At 42.7% G+C, this 23,849-nt stretch overlaps 1 protein-coding gene across 2 annotated transcripts in view; it reads left to right on the forward strand.

Moving 5' to 3' along the window:
- The first annotated feature begins 22,052 nt into the window (after positions 1–22,052).
- Positions 22,053–23,849, forward strand: part of CDH18 (cadherin 18) — a 644,661-nt gene continuing 642,864 nt past the window's right edge. For both annotated transcript variants that reach the window (XM_045007543.1, XM_045007546.1), the window contains exon 1: positions 22,053–22,145. The gene's annotated coding sequence lies outside the window, so the exon portion shown is untranslated. The remainder of the gene's footprint in view (positions 22,146–23,849) is intronic.

Here is a 23,849-nt window from a genome sequence, read left to right on the forward strand (position 1 = left end):
TATTAATAACTACTCTCTGAGTACGGTTATCCAGCCAGTTATGCACCCACCTTATAGAAGCCCCATCTAAATTGTATTTGCCTAGTTTATCGATAAGAATATCATGCGAGACCGTATCAAATGCCTTACTAAAGTCTAGGTATACCACATCCACTGCTTCTCCCTTATCCACAAGACTCATTATCCTATCAAAGAAAGCTATCAGATTGGTTTGACACGATTTGTTCTTTACAAATCCATGCTGGCTATTCCCTATCACCTTACCACCTTCCAAGTGTTTGTAGATGATTTCCTTAATTACTTGCTCCATTATCTTACCTGGCACAGAAGTTCAACTAACTGGTCTGTAGTTTCCTGGGTTGTTTTTATTTCCCTTTTTATAGATGGGCACTATATTTTCCCCTTTTCCAGTCTTCTGGAATCTCTCCGTCTCCCATGATTTTCCCTCCTTAGCTCCTTGAGTATTCTAGGATGCATTTCATCAGGCTCTAGTGACTTGCCGGCATCTAACTTTTCTAAGTGATTTTTAACTTGTTCTTTTTTTATTTTATCTTCTAAACCTACCCGCTTCCCATCAGCATTCACTATGTTAGGCATTCCTTCAGACTTCTCAGTGAAGACCGAAACAAAGAAGTCAGTAAGCATCTCTGCCATTTCCAAGTTTCCTATTATTGTTTCTCCCTCCTCACTGAGCAGTGGGCCTACGCTGTCCTTGGTCTTCCTCTTGCTTCTAATGTATTGATAAAAAGTCTTCTTGTTTCCCTTTATTCCCATAGCTAGTTTGAGCTCATTTTGTGCCTTTGCCTTTCTAATCTTGCCCCTGCATTCCTGTGTTGTTTGCTTATATTCATCTTTTGTAATCTGTCCTAGTTTCCATTTTTTATATGACTCTTTTTTATTTTTTAGATCATGCAAGATCTCGTGGTTAAGCCAAGGTGGTCTTTTGCCACATTTTCTATCTTTCCTACCCAGTGGAATAGCTTGCTTTTGGGCCCTTAATAGTGTCCCTTTGAAATACTGCCAACTCTCCTCAGTTGTTTTTCCCCTCAGTCTTGATTCCAATAGGACCTTACCTATCCCCTGAATCTCCCTATGGCACTGAAATTAAATGTAGACTATAATTTGGCATTTGAGAAGTGAAAGGGATGGTAGCCCCAAGGGAAAAGATAACAACTTGGCTCTTTGTGTTAAATAGCTGTCTGTAAGCCTCAAACTGCTGAATGAGCTTTAGGGTAGGGAAGGCTGTGCCTCCCCAAACAGCCTGGCCCTGCCCCGCTCAGAATCCCCAACCCATCCTGGTCCTTGTCTCCTCACCACCACCCCCCAACCACCACCCCGAGACCCTACCACCCATCAATCCCCCGTCCCCTAACTGCCCCAATCCCTATCCACCACCCCCCGCCGAGTCCTGACAGACCCTTGGAACACCCATGATCCAACCCCCCATTCCCCATCTCCTGACCGCCCCCAGCAGTGCTGTCCAGGGCTGCTCCTGGGTTACCACCGCCTCTGCCCTCTCTTGGAGCCTCAGTGTGCCGCATCCAGGAGCTGCCCTGGCCCCTAGACAGTGCTGCAGCGGCCTGGCTCTGGTGGGACCGGAGCTCACAGCCCCACCCCCTTACCACGCAGCTCTGACTCAGTGGGAGGAGCTCAGGTCCCACCGCTGCACCGCTGTCCAGGGCCGCTCCTGACGCATCATGCTGAGGCACCGGGAGATGGGGGAAGGCGGAGGCAGGGCCTTGGGCAAATTGCCTCATTTGCCCGCCCCCCTTTGGGCGGCCCTGACCATAGAGACCTAGGAGAATGGCAGTCTGGGAATGTAAGCTGTTGATGGGTAAACTTACTGTTTCTGTTTCCTTTATAAAATATTTCATTTTCCTATTTGTTTCCCTTTGTGCTTCACATTAGGAGTTCTTCCTATTTTTGTGCTGCCTACTCCATTCACTCAAAGTTCTGAGTAAGTGTTGTTGTAAACTGATATTGTTCATAGAGGCAGAGTGACACCTATATTGTTCATATCAAGACAACTGGAGGCATTGAGTAAAAGCAACATTAACTGATGACATCAGATCCTGTTGCCATTAAACAGACAATTGCATAAAGCAGGTTCATACCACCACAACCTAAAAACACAGCCACTCGTACTTATTAACTTGTGCCACCGAAGTGGGAACAGGAGTTACAATTGTGAAAGCAGTCATTTTTTGTCTTGTGTATGGGGGGGAGGCGAGAAGGGGGTTCAATTCACATTGAGATTTTGCACACTATTAGTCCACAACAACTGCATGTGTTAGGTAAAAAGCAAGTCCTACTCACCTCTCCAGCACCCGAGTTTGTGCGGAGTTGGTATAGGGCTCAGAAATCTGTCAGAGACCAGACAACAATTCGTTGATCAACGGGCTCACACCATCCTTAGCTTAAGAGAAAAGCTTCGGAGTAAGTGTGGCAAGTTTATTAGGGGTGAGCATCAATGTTTATACACAGAAGTAAACAAAGTGATTAACAGATCATAATGGTCATGCATAATCAATGAAGATTCTACAGGATAAAACAGGTTAAAATGTAAATTAGAAAAGACAAAGGAGGAGATGGCTACTTGTTGGGAGGGGGAGGTGTCATGAGTAGTTCGCAGGTCAGAACTTTGATTAAAAGTTTCAGATAGAGACATCAAGTCTGGATTAAGTTTAAACTCATAAAAAGTTCAGACTCAACATTCCTCCATTTGTAGCTTTGGGATAACTATTTACCAAAAGCTACACCCCATTTTAAGGAGCCAAGGGCCGCTTGGCAATTTCAGCCTGGGCCAACTCGAAGAGAGTAAGGCCTTTGGCTGAAGTAGGAAAAGAATAAACTGACCCACATGAGTTTATGAGGGAGGGGACACACTGGATACAGCAACACAGTATTATAAGGATTACTATGGCCCCAACAATACCCACCAAGAGGTTTTAACCCACCCAAATCCAGGCAGCCAATTCCATAAGGCTCCCCACCAATCATAAGGTGGCTGGCCAGAGGAGTAGTTCTTAGCCATTTCCCTTAGATGTTTGGTACGTTGAAAAGTGTCAGGGTAAGTGTCATTTACAAAAACACAGCATTCTTCATAAGCAGAAAATAAACTAAAAAGGCATAATAAAAAACATACAGTTGTCAGAATAAAAGGTCCTCTTATTTTTTTCGAGTCAATTTAAGTCTGATGTCTGAAAGAGGTAAGCTGGTCCACTGGTCAGAGGCAGTGTCCTCAGTGGTGGCAAGGGCTGCTGGTCCGTCACTGTGGTCCACTACGGCTGGCTTGACGTGGGAGTGGTGGATCCAGGATTTGCGTCCTTCCAGGAACACTGCAGTCTGGGTTGTTAAAAGAACCTGGTGGGGTCCAGTAAACCTCGGCTGGAGGGCGTCGCCACGAACGAACTTTTTGGCCCAGACGAAGTCCCCTGGTTGGAACGGGTGGATCTGTTCTTCCAGCGGCACGGTCTGGGAAAACTGCGAGGCTTTCCAAAGGGTACGGAGGCGAGCCTGTAGGGAGAGAAACTGGCACGCGGTCATATGATCCCCTCCCAATAGTGAAACATCAGCACGTGGTAGCGCCCCGCCTTTGAAAGGGGGGTGTCCATAGAGCAGTTCAAAGGGGGATAATCCCAATACACGGGTTGGGCGAGTACGAAGGTGAAACAGGACCAAGGGAAGTACCTGAGGCCACTTTAACCCTGTTTCCTGACAGTATTTAGCCAATGTAAGCTTAAGCTCCCTATTCATACGTTCAACTTTCCCGCTAGACTGGGGGTGGTAGGGTGTATGAAAGGAGTGTGAAATGCCCAGTCCTTGTTCTAAATGGCCAAGGACATTACCAGTAAAGTGGGGTCCGCGATCTGAATCAAGTATGAGAGGGATGCTAAAACGGGGTACAATGTCTTTAAGGAGGATCTTCGCCACTGTGGCAGCAGTACAATTAGCAGTAGGAAAAGCTTCGACCCATGAAGTCAGAGGGCAAACCAAAACAAGGAGGTGCTTTTTCCCAAAAGCCTTTGGCATATCTGCAAAGTTAATTTGAAGATGTTGAAATGGAACAGCAGGCGGCGGTCTTCCACCCTTAATTTTGTTAAGAGGCGGAGCAGGTCCATTTCGCTGACATGTGCTGCATGCTTTCACTATTGACAGGCAGTAGGGTTGAATGCCTGGAGCATACCAAAAGCGAGCGATGGTGTTCACAAGGGCGTGCGTGCCGTAGTGACCCCCCTTATCATGGTGCCAGCGAACTGCCACGGGGTATGTGGAGCGAGGGAGGCAGGCTCGGCCATCCGGCATAAGCCAGGTCCCTTTGACCAGAGTGGCTCCGAGGCTTTCCCACGACTGTAGTTCAGCAGCGGGTACCAGTACAGGGTAAAAGCATACTTGCTATCAGTAAAAATGGTAACGGTCTTACCAGCGGCCAACTGGCAAGCTCGGGCCAGGGCATAGAGTTCGGCGGCTTGGGCTCCCCAGTTGCCTGGCAGTGAGGCGGCCTCTTGAATGTCCCATTCAGAGGTGAATGCATAACCATTAACATAGAAGGAGCTTCCGTCTGAGAAGAGGATGCAATCAGGGTTGTCCAGTGGCACGTCAAACAGGTTGTTCTTTATCTGTAAGATGCTATGAACTACTTCCACACAGTTGTGCTGATCCTGGAGGACTGGCAGGTCAGGAAGCAAGGTAGCTGGATTAAGGGGCCCACATCTTTCAAAAATTAGGTTAGTGTCTTCTAGGAGTTCGGCCTCTAGCTGCTGCTGACGATGGGCCGAAAAGACTTGGGTCGTGCCCCTACGCAGAAGGGCTGACAAGGCATGAGAGGTCCAGACCGTGGTAAAATGACCCAGGGTCAGGCTCTTTGCCTTTGTGATCAGCAGGGCAGCTGCTGCCAGAGTCCGGGTGCAGGATGGGGTTCCCTGAGCGACAGGGTCGATCTGCTGGGAGTAAAAAGCAAGCGGAAAATGGTGGGGCCCGCTCAGCTGGGTAAGGACGCCACTAGCAATTCCGCCCCTCTCGTGGACAAAAAGGTGAAAGGGTTTGCTGTAATTGGGGGGGCGGAGAGACATGGAGGAGGCCACACTGTCCTTGAGTAACTGAAAGGCTTGAATCGTGTCTGGGGACCACTGCAAAGGGTCAGGAGCAAGGTTAGCAGTGAGTCGGTGGAGCGGTTTGCTCAACTCCCCGCAGGACGGCAACCAAGGGCGACAGAAGCCAATTAATCCTAAGAAACCTTGAAGTTGTTTCTTGGTGTTTGGCAGAGGGCAGTTTTGGATAGTCTTTATGCGGACTGGGTTCATTTGTCTCCCCTCTGGGGTTAACAGGAAGCCCAGATATCGGACCTTCTGTGAGACCCACTGAATCTTGTTAGGGTCTACCTTGTGGCCTCTGGTGTGTAGGTATAATAAAAGTGCCTTACCATCGATGCGGAGGGCGGCTTCTTCGCGGTTACCTAGTAGGATGTCATCTACGTATAGGACTAACGTGGATCCCTGCCGACTAGTGAAGCCTTCCAAGTCGTGGCGGAGGCATTGGCTGAAAATCGTGGGGCTGTCTCTGTAGCCTTGAGGAAGTCGTTGCCAGACATAACTTTGTCCCTCCCAGGTGAAACCAAAGAGATATTGAGAGTCTGGGTGCACAGGAATGCTGAAAAAGGCTGATTTTAAGTCAATAACAGTGAACCACTCAGCATCCCAGGGGATTTGGCTGATGATAGTAGCTGGATCAGGAACTACTGCATGAAGAGGGACCACATACTGATTAATAACCCGTAGATCCTGTACAAAGCGCCAACGAATAGGGTCTCCGTCCTTTTTAGGAGGCTTTTTGACAGGCAGTATAGGGGTATTACAGGGAGTGCGCTGAGGGCGGACTAGCTTTTGTGCAATGAATCCCTCGACAATGGGGCGGATGCCCTCCCGGGCTTCCAGCGACAGGGGGTATTGGGGAACTGACGGGGGGGCTAAGGAGGGCTTCACTTGAATCCTTACTGGCTCTGCCGAAAGGAGCAGGCCAACATCAGTGTCAGAAATTCCCCAGAGGGTTGAAGGCAAGTCAGTGAGGTCAGGGGAGGGGGGGGGGTTCCCAATTACCCTGAGTTAGGGCCGAATCTCCTAACACTGTCATCAATAATCCTACCCCTTCAGGAGTGCAGGTTAAAGTAGCCTCAAGCTTACAGAGTAAATCCCGGCCCATCAAAGGGATCGGACAAGCTGGGGAAAAAAGAAAACGGTGAGAAAAACATTTATCAGCATAAATAACATTTAGAGGCAAAGTGAGTCCCAGAGACTGTGGGTTGCCTTCCACCCCAGTTGCAGTTTTAACCTCAGAGGATAGCCAGGGAGAGGGGGCATGATTTAAAAGAGAGAAAGTAGCTCCAGTATCAATGAGGAAACAGACAGGCAGTCCCTGGACTGAAAGGGTTAGATGAGGCTCTTTGCTGGGAGGGGAGAAAGTGAGGAAAGAGCCGGCTAAAGACATTAAGGAAATAAGACCATCACATTGTTTGCCTTCGCCCCCGGGGTACCGTCATTGAGAAGGCTGAGTTTGCTGCAGCTGCTGCTGTTGCCCGTAGTTGATCCAGGCCTGAGGAACGGGCTGGGCTGGTGGTGCAGGGGTGTATTTGTCCCTGGTGTAAGTATCTGCGGATGCGACCGGACCCTCTGGGCGTCCCCAGGGGCATTCACGTTTAAAGTGACCGGGCTGTCCGCACTGAAAACAATTTCCTGATGGCTGGGGTTGCCAGGACCTTCTTCCCCGAGCACCCTGAAATTCCCTGCCATGGCCACGGCTTCTGCCTCGAATACCACCGCGAAAAGCTAAAGCCATCAACTTATATTCTTCCTTTTTCTCTTTCTTTTTACTACTTTCCCTTTCTTTCTCCCATGCAAAACTCCTTCCGAGGTGTGCCCCTCCAATTCCTCCTTATCCCTCTGCAGAGATTCCAATTTGGAGTCCTGCAGATTCCCCTCTGCGCTCTGGAGAGAGTCCCCTTGCGGAGGAATAGGGGCAGGTGCAGTGGGGACCAACTGACGAGTTAAAACACGCCGTGGTTTACACCCTTCATCGAAATAACATGGAGGGGGTTCACTCTCGGGAGAATACCTGACTGCCATAATTTTTAAAGATTTCCACAGCTCTGCTGCTGTGTCCCAACAAAACCAGTAACATAACTGTCCCGGATGGTCTTTTTCGATCTGGCTCCTTACTCCTCTTAAGGCAGCCTGTTCGAAAGAGCCATACGAAGGCCACCTCATCTCCGGGTCGGCCAATACTGCGGTATACCCAGTCCAATTCCTTACACACAGTGTGTACAACTTCCTCCTAGACATTCCTGTCTGTACTGGGAGTTTCCCTTCATTCCATAACTTATTTACAATCCCCAGCGGACTCTCAAGAGGCACGCTAGTCCCTTGACCCATGGTGTCTGACAGGAGCCCTCCAACTGGCGTTTATCCTGCTGTCCAGTACACGACCCCTCAATATTGAATTGGCTGGGAGAAATCTCCCGTGGCGCCTGCCAATTCGTATATGAGTGGTCTGACCACTGGACAGAGGCACCGCACCAGAAGGAATCCCGGACGAGCCCCCAAATTGTTAGGTAAAAAGCAAGTCCTACTCACCTCTCCAGCACCCGAGTTTGTGCGGAGTTGGTATAGGGCTCAGAAATCTGTCAGAGACCAGACAACAATTCGTTGATCAACGGGCTCACACCATCCTTAGCTTAAGAGAAAAGCTTCGGAGTAAGTGTGGCAAGTTTATTAGGGGTGAGCATCAATGTTTATACACAGAAGTAAACAAAGTGATTAACAGATCATAATGGTCATGCATAATCAATGAAGATTCTACAGGATAAAACAGGTTAAAATGTAAATTAGAAAAGACAAAGGAGGAGATGGCTACTTGTTGGGAGGGGGAGGTGTCATGAGTAGTTCGCAGGTCAGAACTTTGATTAAAAGTTTCAGATAGAGACATCAAGTCTGGATTAAGTTTAAACTCATAAAAAGTTCAGACTCAACACATGCACTAGTCAACTATTTTTGGCTTCAATATGAATCAGTGTGTGTCAACAAAGTAGATACATTTTGCATATTACCCACTCAGAATTCTGCGTACTTATCCCATGGTGCTTTGCTGGCTGCTGGGCTAGTTAGTGAAGCATTCTCCTTTTCCATATTACAGGTGCTAGAGTTTCTCCCCTATCCCTCATATACTGCCTCATATTCAGATATTCCTCCCTGACACTGTCTCCCTTTTCACATCAAATGAAACATGTATAATAGATCTTTTAGATGAATCTTGAAAAAAATCACAAAGGAACACATTGTTTCATATAAGTGCTGTATGACTGATCCTGATCAGTCCTTGGCAAGCAGTGCCACATATGCTCCCACTCCTGAACATAATGTATCTCCAGGATCTGTGACACTACCAGAGTTTCCTTAAAGTTTTTACCACTACTGCTTTGCTCACAAACCACTGCAAAGCCTTCCGGGTTCTGGAGTTGCATAAAGGATTCAGCATAGGGCCAAATTTGCAATTTCTCATTTATTCACAAAACAACTATATGTGTGTGTGTGTTAATGTTAAAAAAAGCAACTGTAGACTTGAGACTACAGCTTATTCACTATTTCACTCTTTTTTTTGAAAATGCTGGTTCCCACATAAGCTAATAGTTATGGGCCGCATAAATGCTGACTACTGTTGGAAGTGTAATTCCCTGGGTGCTACATTAGCTCATGTTTTGGGAGTGCCCCTGCCTCAAGAATCTCTGGTATGAAATGGGTCAAAAGACCAATTTGATATTGGATGCTAAATTGGAGCCCTCCCCCTTAAGTTTCATTCTTAGATATATTCCTGATACCTGGAGGTTACCTAGTAACTAGGTGGTGTGGTTCTAATGTGTAACATTGGTCACTAAAAAAATTCATCCTGCGAAAATTGAAAAGTCAATGCCTACCAAACACTGATGACTAACTTAGTGGTATCGCAGACCTCATAGCTAATGAACAACTAGCATTTTGCAGAAGGGGAATGCCACCAAAATTCAAAGCAATGTAGGCTGACTTTTTGGAGGTCTATAATTAATGTAGACTTTGAAGATAGATATGTCACTTCCCCTCCTCTACCTTTATCCTAAACTTATTTACTTATTTTGAACATGATGATGAATCTGGTATTTTAGTATATGTATTATTTATAAAAATATTAAAAAATTGCAATGCCAGAATTCTATCGGATAACACTTGAATGAAGTTCCCAAGAGTCCAGAGTCCATTTAGAACAGAGATGTTATAAGATCAGGAGTACTTGTGGCACCTTAGAGACTAACAAATTTATTTGAGCATAAGCTTTTGTGAGCTACAGCCCACTTCACTGGACGCATAGAATGGAACATATAGTGAGGAGATATATATATACGTACAGAGAACATGAAAAGGTGGGAGTTTCCCAACCAACTCTAAGAGCCTAATTAATTAAGATGAACTATTGTCAGCAGGAGAAAAAAAAACTTTTGTAGTGATAATCAAGATGGCCCATTTAAGACAGTTTGACAAGAAGCTGTGAGGATACTTAACATGGGGGAAATAGATTCAATGTGTGTAATGGCTCAGCCATTCCAAGTCTCTATTTAAGCCTCAATTGATAGCCTCTAGTTTGCATATCAATTCAAGTTCAGCAGTTTCTCATTGGAGTCTTTTTTTGAAGCTTTTCTGTTGCAAAATTGCCACCTTTAAATCTGCTACTGAATGGCCAGAGAGGCTGAAGTGTTCTACTAGTATTTGAATGTTATGATTCCTGATGTCAGATTTGTGTCCATTTATGTTATATTAATTTCAATACACACTTGAGAATTAAAAGAAAATTACTGGCATTAGAAAAGTATATATATAGAGAGAGAGTGCTGTTTCTGAACATCACAGAATGTATTTAATAATTAGAATTTGCATATAGTAAGTATTATGAAGCTAGATCTTTCAGTGTAATAAAGTAGTTATTATGTACTTTTAAACACCAGTTAATATTAAAAACATTTTTGAGGATAGGAACAAAAGTAGTTTGGTCTTACAAAGAAGTGCAGGATCAAACCAATAGCTCTTTTACTCTGGGTCATCTTCTACCCTGTCTGCATCCTTCTAACTCTATTGGCTTCAGTATGGTAGCACTGATGTAAGTGAGAGCAGTATATGGCACCATATGTTTATAAGCCTGTTTCTTAGGGCTTGGCTACACTTGAAAGTTGCAGCGCTGGGAGTTACAGCGCTGGTCATCCAGCTGTGTAGGAACAGCACTGGTGTGTGGCCACACTCACAGCTACCAGCGCTGGTGTGTGGCCACATTTGCAGCACTGTTGGGAGTGATGCATTATGGGCAGCTATCCCAGTGTTCAAGTGGCAGCAACGTGCTTTTCAAAAGAGGGCGGTGGGGTGGGGCGTAGTGTGACAGGGAGTGGGCGAGAGAGAGAGAGTGGATTTTTGGAGCCAACACTGTGTGTTACCTTCCTGCCTTGAAAAATCAGAACATGTTCCCGATCCCTTACCCTTAACTCTTAACTGCAAACAGCCTGCAGCCAACGGAGTCTCTCTCTCCCCTCTGGCCCGTTTCTGTCAAGCAAACACTCACTCCCTGCCTCATTATCTCATTTGATTGTTCACAGATTGATCACAGCAAACAGGAGCTGTGTTTGTAGATAAGCTGCTCCCGGATCAACGGAGCTACGGAGCTCCGAGTTCACAACAAAGAGAGGCTGCATAACAAAACAAAGAGAGTAATTTATAAAAGCATTCTGGGATATCTGCTAATACCCTGAAGGCCAATAACAGCGCTGGTGTGTGTCCACACTTGACGAGCAGCGCTGGATCACCAGCGCTGCAATCGCTACACCCCAACCAGACCAGGTGTTCAGCCAGCGCTGCAGCCAGGGAGTTGCAGCGCTGGATGTGCCTTGCAGGTGTGGACGGTTACTAATTGCAGCGCTGGAAAGCCTCCACCAGCACTGCAACTTTCAAGTGTATTTGTCTACATAGAGAAGTTAGTGCGATGTAAGATAGCCTCTGAATTTAAAGAGTACTAGCCATTCCACATTACCTCCCAATGTGCATACTCTTTAAGATAAACCACACACATTGCCACTTTTAACGTACAGTAAGAGTGTCCACACTGGGAGTGGACTAATGATTAATGGAATAATGAGCATTTTAAATTCACATCCTATCTTACACTGCACTAATTTACCCTGTAGACACAGCCTTTGTTATTGAACCACAGGATCCAGATTATAATCTTAAACTGAAGTAACTGTTGATTTAAATGGAGTTACTCCATATTTTCATTGGTCCAACTGAGGTCATTATTTGTTTACTGTTGTATCTTAGAGGAGAAAGGAATACATAGGAGTACTTCCCATTACTTCTGTGTAGGAAAGGACTGCTGTTACATGTAGGTAACTAAGGACATATTGCTCTGGTTAGAAAGCAACTTCACGATTTATACATTCTCCATTGACATAAGAGTTCATCTACAGGTGAAATTTCTTATATTCCCTCAGTCAATAGCTCATATCTCCTGCAAACTGAAGCCTTGTTCATACAATATGAATTTCTTATATATCTCAGTTTCTGTTGTTCATGTATGTGTGCGCGCGCGCATATATATATGCTTATCTTTATCATATTTTTCCATTTAACTTCGTGCAAAGTTATACCAGAGGATTTCCCTGTATGATGCTAGTTTCATATTGCTTCATAACCTTGACATATTGTTATTTGATTCCTGAGCAGCAAAATCTGAACAAAAAGTTCAAGATGCTTATTAAGGATATGTATTATTGTAAGACTATTTTTTCCCCAATCAAGATAGAGAATATTTGTTGTTTGTTTTTCCTTCTCAAAGTGGGCTTATACTAGTTTGGTTTCTGGGACTGTAGGATATGGGTTTGAGGGAAGTGTTTTGGTAAGTTAGACTGCCCTCTTCCTTAACCTTTAAAAGAAATCAATCACTTTTTTTGAAATGGAAAGGACTGGTAAGTTTGAAGGTGTACATAGTTCAGCACCAAAACCCATGATAAATTGTGGCTATTTCTTCAGCATATTGCATCACTAAACCCATAACAAGAGAACTGTCAATGTAGATAGGATAATAGATCATTAAAGGTTTCATGATTAATTCCATATAGGCCATATATATTTATGGTTAAACTATATCATTTACCATTCATGGTTTAATAATGTGTGTTCATGGTTACACACAAGAATAATTTGTGAATATTCATAAATATTGGCTTATGATGAAACTAGGAAATGTTAATGCATGAATTTATATAAATAAAACAAAAAAAGCATTATGAAAAAATATTTTAAGCTGTGTAGTCACAGAATGTTTTCCTTCAGGGTCTAATCATTTTTTCTCTCTTTACTTTCTATTAAATTTCATACATTGACCTTCTGTCTTAATCTCTAGACCTGCAATCTTAAACCAGTTTGTAGCAATGTACCAGAATACTTATGAATGCCTAATTATCCATAAACTCCTTTTCCTACATTCTCATTGCCTAGGGGATGGTTTGTTTGTAAAGGTTTGCTTCATCCTTGTGGTGTAGATAGATATTCCTCACTAGCGTTACTAAATTTGTTGTGCTGGTATTTCTTGTGTCTAATGCTTCTCTGCCCTGACAAGTGCACAACGTTAATGGAATTTTCCAGTTCAGACTTGAAAATCAAGAGTAAACACTCATCACATCCATACACATTGGTTCTCAATTTAAAGGCCTTCTGCAGTTTACAAAGTTCATATTTTTATGGTTGAGATGAATTCTCCAAGTTCTCGTTGCCTTTTTCTCTTAGTATCATGATGTTTGCCTAATATTGTTGTGTTTCTTTTGACATCAGCCTCCCTACCTAAAGTTTTTTAGTTTTATTTTTAGCTATATTTTGTACATCAACATCATTCATGATTTGTCAGTTACTGAAATACAACCAAGTTGCTCCAACTTCCCACAACTTCTAGGTAAAGGTATGTTGCTGTGGATGACAGCATAATCTCTGTTCTGAAATGCCCCAAAATGTTAATGAATACTATGTAGATAATGAAATTTAGACTTCCAATCAATTTGTATGATTTCCCTGACATTGCTAAAGGGCAAACTAAAAAGGTGGCAAAGTCTTTCTACCCCTGCATGGGGCCTTAAGTTTTATTGTGAGAGGCTACTAAATCACAGGAATTTTAACATAATTTGCTCTAATTTAAATAATATCCATTAAAAGAATTTTCTTCTTATTTATGCTTTTCTCTTTATCCTGTTTTAGCAAATAATGACAAAATTGGTCAACAAATGACCACCGTGCTAGAGAATGAGCAGCACATTGTAGCAAGGAGCAATGTTCATACATTGGTTTGCTGATTATATAATGTATAACAGGTTTCTTTGTGGTAACTATCAAATTAACATAGTCAAGGATGTCTCTGTGTTGTGTTCAGCATTATCAATGCTTCCTGAGAGGCTTTAATGCACAAACGAGTCTTAATAGTTTCTAATTCATGGTAGTCCTTTAAGATTTATTAACATTATGTTATTTTGTTTAAGTAGCAAGCTCTATAGAGCATTCAGAATTAAATAACAATATTCAAGGAATTCAATAAAGGAAAGAATTACCAAAATTAATGAAGTGGTCAGAGTAAAATATAACTTCATTTGGAGATTTAATTCAGGAGGAAAAAAGTAAATCTTCTTCTGGTGTTTTGCTAAGTAAAGTAATTACTCTTTTGTACCACAAATATATAACATTCATCATCTTGCATTTCCTGCATGTTTTGTCTCTGTTAAACAATAATCATTTCCAGTGTAACAGATGCTGCTATTTAGTTAATTTTCTGAAGGAAGGTAAACAGGTTGCAATGTCTACTCATTAACATTAGACAATTTTAATTAACATATTGTGTAATTCATTGTAAATTAACAAAATTAATCCAAAGGATGAGCATTGCCATTCAGGATTTGGCATCTGACATGCCAGATTTGAGTCAAGCAACGGGAGAGGTGGAAACAAAGAATATAATGTGAGCAGTACCTGTAAAAAGGAAAACTTGTAAGGCATATTGAGAATGTTCTTAAGTTATTATTTGTATTAATTTACAAGGACAGATATCTCACACAAAAGTAATATGGCTGCACAGAAACACAGATCATACTAATCTTATGGTAGGGTCAGCTTATGTTACCTCATTTGCAAATGATAAATTGTTTTAGGATCTTTACTTTCTAGTTGTTTCCTAACAAGAACATTGGCAGGAAAAATGTAAAAAACAAACAAACAAACAAAAACTATTTGGCTACCAGCAGACAAATTCACTTGGTTTCATCAGGCCTGAAGTTGTCCCTTGTTATGTATATTTCTAACACTAGAAATGGGAAGATTGGGATGTTATTAATGAATTAAATAATCAACACATTAATTGGTAACAAGTATTAGTGATAAAGGGCCAGATTTTCCTCTTCTGCGCTGAAGGAAGAGAGCTTTCTTGGGAGGAAATCTCTGCATGGAAGTTCACTAACATCTTATCTGGGAGGATGAGCCTGCTTCCATTCAGTAAAGGTGCAAGGCTCTGCCCCCAAAACTGGTGGGTCTGCAGGAACTGAAGACCACCTGTGTGATGGTCATGTGCTTCCACATTGGCACTGTTCCCCCCATTGGTATTAAAACTCTCTGGCAACATGAATAGCAGGAACTCTCCAGAAGAGTCTATGTGAAAAAGGTAATCCATTCTGAGAATGTGTCCTCTTTTTCTTAGTAAGGTGCACAAGTGAATAGAGGATGCGGAGAGGGAGAGTAACAGAGTGTGGTCCCACCCTGCACAGCCTCCTCCCCCTTTTCCAGTGCAGACCCCAGGTGATCCCAGTTGTGTCCATATGAGGACTGTGTTGTAGAGGAGGTTGGAAGCACCTCCACATAGAACAAGGGAGATCTGCATGTGTAGGACACTACCATATGCAGACTGGGAGTAGAAGATGATCTGATCCAGTAATTGCTACAGTGCATAATTATGTCTGTGTTTAAGTGCTAATTAAAAATCATATATGATTTCAATCAGACCTTTAAAAAAAATAGGAAAATTACAGAAATAATTCAGGTTTTCAAATTCTTTGTAGAGCAGTCAGACTCAGCTTTTAAAAATCTCTTTAGCCTTGCACTTTTAAATTTATGATTGCAGAATAGTGTGTGCATGTGTGTAAGCTTTTGTTTTTTGAAGTTCCTGGTTAGATAGGATCAAATGTCTTTATTGAAATTAGGGTGCTGATTACGGGCAAGTCCCCAAATTGACAGCCTGTAATAAGAATCAACCCCATATTGATTGTCTCTTACAAAGATGGGGCTATGTAGATGTCTTGAACCAAATGTCTAAGGCACTGAACAAAATGTCCTCTAGCTGGAGGAAAACAGAGAAGTCAATGTGGTATAAAAAAATAAATATTCTAAGGACTACCCGAGATGACAAGTAAGACCCACATCTTCCAGAGATTTTTTTGAGATTTTTCTTTGAGTAAATGAAGCAGCAAAGATAATTACCTCTTCTAGCTACTCCATATTTTCTAACATCTTCAGAGCAACTTGCTCACGATTAGACGGTTATCTCCTCAGATGGTAGGAGATAATCGTCCTTCAGGAGATGCATCTTTCATCACAACCTCCAGAAACACATTTGACTTCACTGTTACTTCAGTGTGGAACAATGGATCAGCTGCTTGTATCATGTGACAGGCAGAAGAACCAATCAAGCAACAGCAAAAATGTTGCATTCTATATTCCGTATTCTGTTTCCTGTTTTCCCTAGTTCTAACAATGCTTTGCTTAAATCTGGTCACAGGACTATATTCCTACTTCTGTTGTGCCTAAAATAAAGAATTTGAGCCCACTGCTGCTGAATTGAATCGACTCCCCTCCCCGAAATCTAAACCAAGTGAAGCTGTCTCAGAGGCATTTGTTCACCCAATCTATACTTCTATTTAGCTAGGCATTTATATCATGCCTATTACCATTGTGGCTCCAAAGTGGGCAGAGAACTTTTGCAATAGGAGGAAATGCCTCAGTAGATAGGAAGAGAAGATTTAACATGAGCTAGAAGCCCTATTACCTCAGTCTGTTTTCTATAATAGAAATTCCAAATCTCCTCTTTTTTTTGAATACAATGAGGTCCATATAGTCCCCACCACCAAAAAATAAAATAAAAAATGAATGCAATTTTTACATGCTTTGGCATGCCACTTGTGTGATACAAAAAAATAACATGAATGTTACAGGTATGGTCAGATACAAAAACAATTTACAGGTAAAAATTCCTATGTTTTCTTAATATATGTATTGCTTCATGCAGAATAAATCTGTTTAACAAGCTTTAACTGTGTTTTCTGAACTCCAATTAATGTATATGCCTTTCTACATAGCTAAACTGAAAATGAAAGGAAAATTGCTGGTTTTTGAAAACGTCTTTTTTTTTGGATGAGAAAATAGAAAACTTCTATGCTGCTATGGAAAGATAAGGGAATAGGACTGTTTCAGGGGATATGGATAAAAATAGATGTCTTTTAAAAATACATTGCCCCTGTAAATTGCTCAATATTAATTTTCCCTTTTCTGAGCACAACACAATCAAAATATAAGATGGCCTAGAACGGGGGTTGGCAACCTTTGACACGTGGCTCACTAGGGTAAGCCCCCTGGCGGGCCAGGCTGGTTTGTTTACCTGCTGCGTCTGCAGGTTCGGCCGATCGCGGCTCCCACTGACCATGGTTCACTATTCCAGGCAAATGGGGGTGGCAGGAAGCGGCGTGAGCTGAGAGATGTGCTGGATGCCACTTCCTGCAGCCCCCATTGTCCTGGGGCGGCAAACCGTGGACAGTGGGAGCTGCGATCAGCTGAACCTGCGGATGCGGCAGATAAACAAACCGGCCCAACCCGCAAGGGGTCTTACCCTGGCAAGCCGCATGCCAAAGGTTGCCAACTCCTGGCCTACAATGAAAGCATGGTCTACTAGTTAAAGCTCAGGACAGGAAATCAAGATTTCTGGGTTAAGTTTGACTCTGCCATAAATGGTACACTGTGATACTTAATAATGTTCTATAGATGATGTGTATTGTTAATATTACCTACCTTGTTGTGGAGAGTAACTTATTACTATTTGCAAAGTGATTTAAGATCTTTGGAAGGTAGGTGCTCTATTTTGTACCATGACTCTTACAAATTATTTCTGTAGAATTTGAATATATGCATTTGTGACCAGGTGCCGGGAGGGGGCCACAGTGAGAATGCCATACTTGGGGGACACTGCAAGAAATAGGGCAGACAAACCCCCAAACTGGTTGGTTGTTCTATAATTAGATTTACCAACCCAGTGACAAAATAGCTTCTGTAATACCACATTGTTTTTGGCTTCTTGTTAACCAATCTACTTTAGGCATTCCAGCTCTTGGTTCCCAGCTAGACAGCTAAGCCTAATATAGTGAGCGGTTATTAAAACCCTATTCACCATAAATCAAGTTCTTCCAATTAAGGATCAGACACATTACTCCCCAGGTCTATGAATATTTCAGATCTTACCCAAATACACACTTACAGTCAATCCTTAATAGCTACATCTAAGATTTATTAATAAAACGAAAAAGAAGAGTTATATATGGTTAAGAGGTCAATATACATAAAAATGTGTGTAAAGTCCTTAGGTAACTTTCATAGCAGAGATGAGGAAGCTGCTGATTTATAAAATTCTCTCTGGAATCAGTTCAAAGGATTATATTCCAATAGGCAGTTCAGGTGTCTATCTGGAGACATCAGTCTTATGGCTTAGACCTTCCCTGTTAAAGTTTAAGCAGACTTGAGATGAAAAGATCAGGCCCAGGGCTTTCCTTTATAGCTCACTAGCAAGCTGACAAGCCTCCTCACAGCGATGTCACAGAAGGGCCTTCCCCCGAGAAAGAATAGGCAATGCAGATCTTTGCTTTGAAATTAATCTTCTATTTACTGTATATACACAGATAAACTAGTTGGATTCATTCACATAAGGCCATTAGCCAGTCCTTCGTTATAGCTTAGATCAGGGGTTGGCAACCTTTGGCAAGCGGCTCGCCAGGGTAAGCACACTGATGGGCCAGGCCAGTTTGTTTACCTGCCGCGTCCACAGGTTCGGCCGATTGCGGCTCCCACTGGCTGCAGTTCACCACCCCCAAGCCACTTGGGGCTGTGGGAAGTGGCGCGGGCTGAGAAATGTGCTGGCTGGCGCTTCCCACTGCCCCATTGGCCTGGGACGGTGAACTGTGGCCAGTGGGAGCCGCGATCGGCCGAACCTGCAGACACGGTGGTAAACAAACCAGCCCAGCCTGCCAGGGTGCATACTCTGGCGAGCTGCATACCAAAGGTTCCTGACCCCTGGCTTAGATAGTTAAGCTGAAGACAACATAGACAATATTATTAGTTTCCTGCAATGTCTCACATCTTTGATTTTAAGCTTAGCTGGACACAGTTACATACATAATTAAGGCAATGAAGACATGAAAAGGAATTAGAATCTACAAGCTAATTTGGTTACACTCTTAAACTTCTGTCAGCATATTGGTAAACACAGACATCTACCCTTAACATCCAGGGCCGCCTAGGGGAGGGGGGACAAGTGGGGCAATTTGCCCCAGGCCCCGGGCCCCACAGGGGCCCCCATGAGAATATAGTATTACAACCTTTTTTTTATGGAAGGGGCCCCGAAATTGCTTTGCCCTAGGCCCCCTGAATCCTCTGGGTGGCCCTGTTAACATCTATCCTTGATTTCCATTATTTCAAATAAATGGATTGATGATTGCTAGTCTATTACATCTCTTTTAAATTCACATACAAGTAGATTGTCTTGACTACATTTCAATGCCTCTTTGTTAAGTTGTTATGGGTCATACACAGGTTGGCCAGTCTGTGCCTGTCACAGCATTTTTATACAAAAGGCAATTCTAAGGCAGGAAGAGAAGCTTTGGGATGCTGGCAGTGCCACTCAGGGGAAGTTCAGTGAGTGTACAAGTGGTAAAATGGGTTTGGCTGCTGGACCCTTGTCTAACCCAGCTCCCTCTCAACCATTATGAGCTAAAGCGTGACATACCTGGGTGCAATGTAGACAAGTGAGGAGCCGTGTAACCCCTGCCCTGCAACCTTGGATGCCTTATAATACCTTGCTGATAGTAGCTCCCACTTGGTCTGCTCACTAACAGCCTTCCAGCAAGCAAATAACACTCTGAATGTCTGTGTAGAACTGAAGCCTGCTAGCCACATTTGGGTTACACTGTGGAGTGCACCAGCCTTGGTTATACTGCAGGGTGACCCCAACACAGTCCCAGTCCTGGATTTCCTCCCAGAAATGTGTCTTGTACTGCCCAGCCCTCTCCTGGACCATCCAAATATATTAAGTCCATTATTCCTTTAAGTGAATAAAATATACTAGTTTACCAACTTCAGTGGAGTTACCCGGACACTTTCATTTAAACACTCTGGATTAGATTAAACAGTAAAACAAATTTATTAACTACAAAAAAAATTTTAAGTGAGTACAAGCAATGAGACATGAAAGTCAGAAATGTTTACAAGAAAATAAGATAAAAAATGCTTTCTAGTGCCTATTTCACAAACTATATTAGATTCAAAGCAAAGTTTCTTACCACATGCTTCCAGCTGACAAAACTTTGTCAGGACCCTTCCCCCTGAGTCCATTGACTATTTCTTTCTCTTCTCAGGTGCAAAGAATTAGATGGTCAGGCAGAGAGAGGTGGGTGTTTGCTCTTCCCTTTTATAGTTTTCTAGTCCCTCTTTGAGAAGCATTTTTAGCTGCGAACCAGGAGACAGACAGTCTGCTGGAGGAAGGAGACTCCATGCTGTTTCCTTGCTCAGGGACCCAGGCTACATCTGCAATGAATGTTTCTTTTGGAGGAGTGTATAGTATGTACTTGGGTAGCCCTCGTAGCACGGGTGTAAGTAACAGTGTAGATGGGGAAGCATGGCTTAGGTAAATAGAGTGCAGACATGCCTGAAGGGTGTGCGATGTACCCCAGTACATACCCTATAAGCTTTTACCTGCCTTCCTGTCTACACTGCTACTTTTACCTGTGTAGGGTCCCACTGCCTTCCAGCTGCTGCAGCCTTTCCCTGCTGCTGGAAAAGTAGCCTTTCCATGTACACTGCAGTGTGGAGGCAGCTTGATTTTTCACTGCAGCATGTAGCTACATATATCCTACATGCCTCTGAAAGTGGTGTGCAGTGTAGGCATAGTCTTAGATGTTGCAACACTGAACATCACAGCACCTAACGTATAGGGGCTTAGAAAAATCACTGTGAACCACGAAGCCTGAGTGAGGCACCTATACAATGAATGGAGAGTCACAGCCTCCTAAGAATGTGATCCACAAACCAGATGCTAGGCCTGGAGCCATCTAAGCTAGCCAATTGGAGACGTTAATCAGAGATGTATGTGCTAAACCCCTCAACTTCTCTGAGATAGACATCTAAATCTGGGTGGTATAGCTTCACTAGGCAAGACTGAGGGACCCCCACATCAGAATATTCCATAGCTTAGTGGTCCAGGTACTCATCTGAGAGGTAGCAGATCTCTGTTCAAATTCCTTCTCTCCCTCAAGAGAAGGGCAATTTGAATGGATGGTCTCCCATATTCCGGGCACCTTATCCACTAGGCTAAAGGTTGCAAGGAAGGTCCTCCTCTCCCCTCATAGTTGTTTTGTATGAACTTGCTTGAGGGGCTCAATCTAGTAAGCATGTTCAGAGGCCACCTACTGGATCAGGGACTTAGTTGCCCAAACAGCTTTGTTGCACAGTTTGTGAATTGCTCTGGGGCTTACGTGGGAGATACACATCCAGACCTATCATGAGGCAGTAGCCTGCATGCTCAGCCGGGTGATAAGTGCTCAGGTGCCTAGAATGAGGCTGCAGTGCACTTGCCCAGAGACAACAACTTAGGCATCAAGTGAATGTAGATGCTTACAGGGTTAGGTGGCAGCCAAGCGGGAGTTTTGTTAATTGCTATGGTGCCTAAAAATGGGATTTAGGTGCCTAGGTACCTTTGTGAATCTCACCCATAGTCACTAAGGCAAGCTGGTTCTACAAGAAGAGGGTTTAAAAAAAAGTCCCATTATAGATTTTGAAAAGTCACTGAAACATTTCAAAACTTTACATATGTTGAACATATGAAAATGTCTGATATAAATATTTTATTGACAGCTATTGGGAATGGCCTTCCTAACTGAGTTCTGGCTGACACAACCTTTATCCCACACAATCAGATATACTCTATACTGTGTGCTTACACAGATACACAACACGTGCTAAAATATTTGTTTTATGATGTGTTATAAAGAGTGGTTATAGACCATTACATAAAAAATGCTTTAGAAACACAATTAGAAATTTAGAAACAGATTGTTAACTCATGTTAAACTGATTGCAATTGAGCTATGCTGAGTTATGTCAGCTAAAGATTTGGGTGCATATTATTTGCTTCTCTTAGAGTTCAAAACTGCTGTACTGCTACTGTCTCAGACTTTTTAGTAAATTACATTGGAACTGTGGTGAGGATGAATAAATCCATAGGGGAAGGCTCAAAAATTGAGGTCAGGTTTAAAGTCAGGCTTTTATATTTTAGGAACTATGTCTGTGAAAAAGGACACAGTGTTAATGTGTTAATGATAATCAGTGAATCATTCACGTGTGTAATATTATATATAGGGTTTTTTTTATCCTTTTTAGATCACATCCGCTAAAGTGCAATATGATTATGTGCATTTTTCTAATTAAGAGAGAGGTAGTAGATGTACACATTGTAGAGAAAAAACAAACATTGCTTATATTGTTGTATAAAGGTGGCCTCATACCTGTCTCCTTCTGGCAGTATACAATAGCCACGACCTCTGTGTCAGTGATAGCAGGTGCCAGGAATTACAGATGAGTGACTCTTAACTGGCTAACAACAGATGAGAGCACTATGTTATGTCAGACAATCAGTCATAGGGTCCACTGAATATATTATACAGCAGTGACATACAGGAAAAACATACAACTTGGAGATACGTTTATATTTTCAAAGAGAGAAAAAGAGAAAACAGATTTATAACTGTCAGCAAAATTTGGTCCTATATTTGTATATTTATGTGGGAAAGTTTTGTACTATCTTACATCTCATACAACATCATTAAATGCTATGTAATTTAACACAGAATTTAGTCCTGTAGCAACCTCCTTTGTCCCTTTTTAATTGTGCATATAGAATTTTGGTAAGTCTAGAAAGGATGCCTTCTATAAAGCAGCTGCAATTATTTTCTCATTAGCAGACTCCTTTCCATTAAAATTTGGACCAAAAATTTATTCTGTGGATGTACTTTTGTGGTCTTATTCAGGGCCACCCAGAGGAGTCAGGGGGCCTGGGGCAAAGCAATTTTGGGGGCCCATTCCATAAAAAAAAGTTGCAATACTAAAGAATACTATATTCTTGTGGGGGGCCCTGTAGGGCCTGGGGCAAATTGCCCCACTTGCCCCCACCCCCCGGGTGGCCCTGGTCTTATTTCTTACTGAACCTGGAGGTAATTTGGTAATACACACAATGTGTCTTGAGGTCTGACAAAAGAACAAAGTAGCTGAAATACTTTCCCAATTTTAGTTGCTAATAATTGACATAGTGCATTATACCCTATTCCTACTTCCTAATACTCTCTCATTTTTAAAGTTTCCTCAGCCAGTTAAAACTAATTCAGCTACATCCATACAGAATGAGTTCATTCAAATACTGTAAAGTGCTTCTTTTTTTGCATGAAAGTGGCTGGCTGCTTCTGGGTCTAATTTACACTTTCAATCATGCAGATCCAGAGTCAAAGAGATTATAGAGTTCCACTTAGCACAGAATCAGAGAATCATAGGGCCGGAAGGGACCTCGAGAGGTCATCTAGTCCAGTCCCCTACACTCATGGCAGGACTGAGTATTACCTAGACCATCACTGACAGGTGTTTGTCTAACCTGCTCTTAAAAATATTCAGTGATGGAGATCCCACGACCACCCTATGCAATTTATTTCAGTGCTTAACTACCCTGACAGTTAGGAAGTTTTTCCTAAAGTCCAACCTAAAGTTCCCTTGCTGCAATTTAAGCCCATTGCTTCTTGTCCTATCAGCAGCGGTTAAGAAGAACGTTTTTTTTCTCTGTCCTCCTTGTAACAACCTTTTATGTACTTGAAAACTGTTACCATGTCCCCTCTCAGTTTTCTCTCCTCTAGACTAAACAAAGCCATTTTTTTTTCAATCTTCCCTCATAGGTCATGTTTTCTAGACCTTTAATCATTTTTGTAACTCTTCTCTGGATTTTCTCCAATTTGTCCATGTCTTTCCTGAAATGTGGCACCCAGAACTGGATACAACACTCCAGTTGAGGCCTAATCAATGTGGAATAGAGCGGAGGAATTACTTCTCGTGTCTTGCTTACAGCACTCCTGCGAATACATCCCAGAATGATGTTTGCTTTTGTTGCAACAGCATTACACTGTTGACTCATATTTAGCTTGTGGTCCACTAAGAGCTGCAAATCCCTTTCCACAGTACTCCTTCCTAGTCAGTCATTTCCCATTTTATATGTGGTGCAACTGATTTGTTCCTTCCTAAGTTGAGTACTTTGCATTTGTCCTTATTGAATTTCATCCTATTTACTTCAGATCATTTCTCCAGTTTGTCCAAATCATTTTGAATTATAATCTTATCTTCCAAAGCACTTGCAATCTCTCCCAGCTAGGTATCATCTGCAGACTTTATAACCATTGAGATAGACCCAGGCCA

The sequence above is a fragment of the Mauremys mutica genome, chromosome 2 (assembly GCF_020497125.1).
Source record: "Mauremys mutica isolate MM-2020 ecotype Southern chromosome 2, ASM2049712v1, whole genome shotgun sequence".
In the NCBI taxonomy this organism is placed as follows: Eukaryota; Metazoa; Chordata; order Testudines; family Geoemydidae; genus Mauremys; species Mauremys mutica.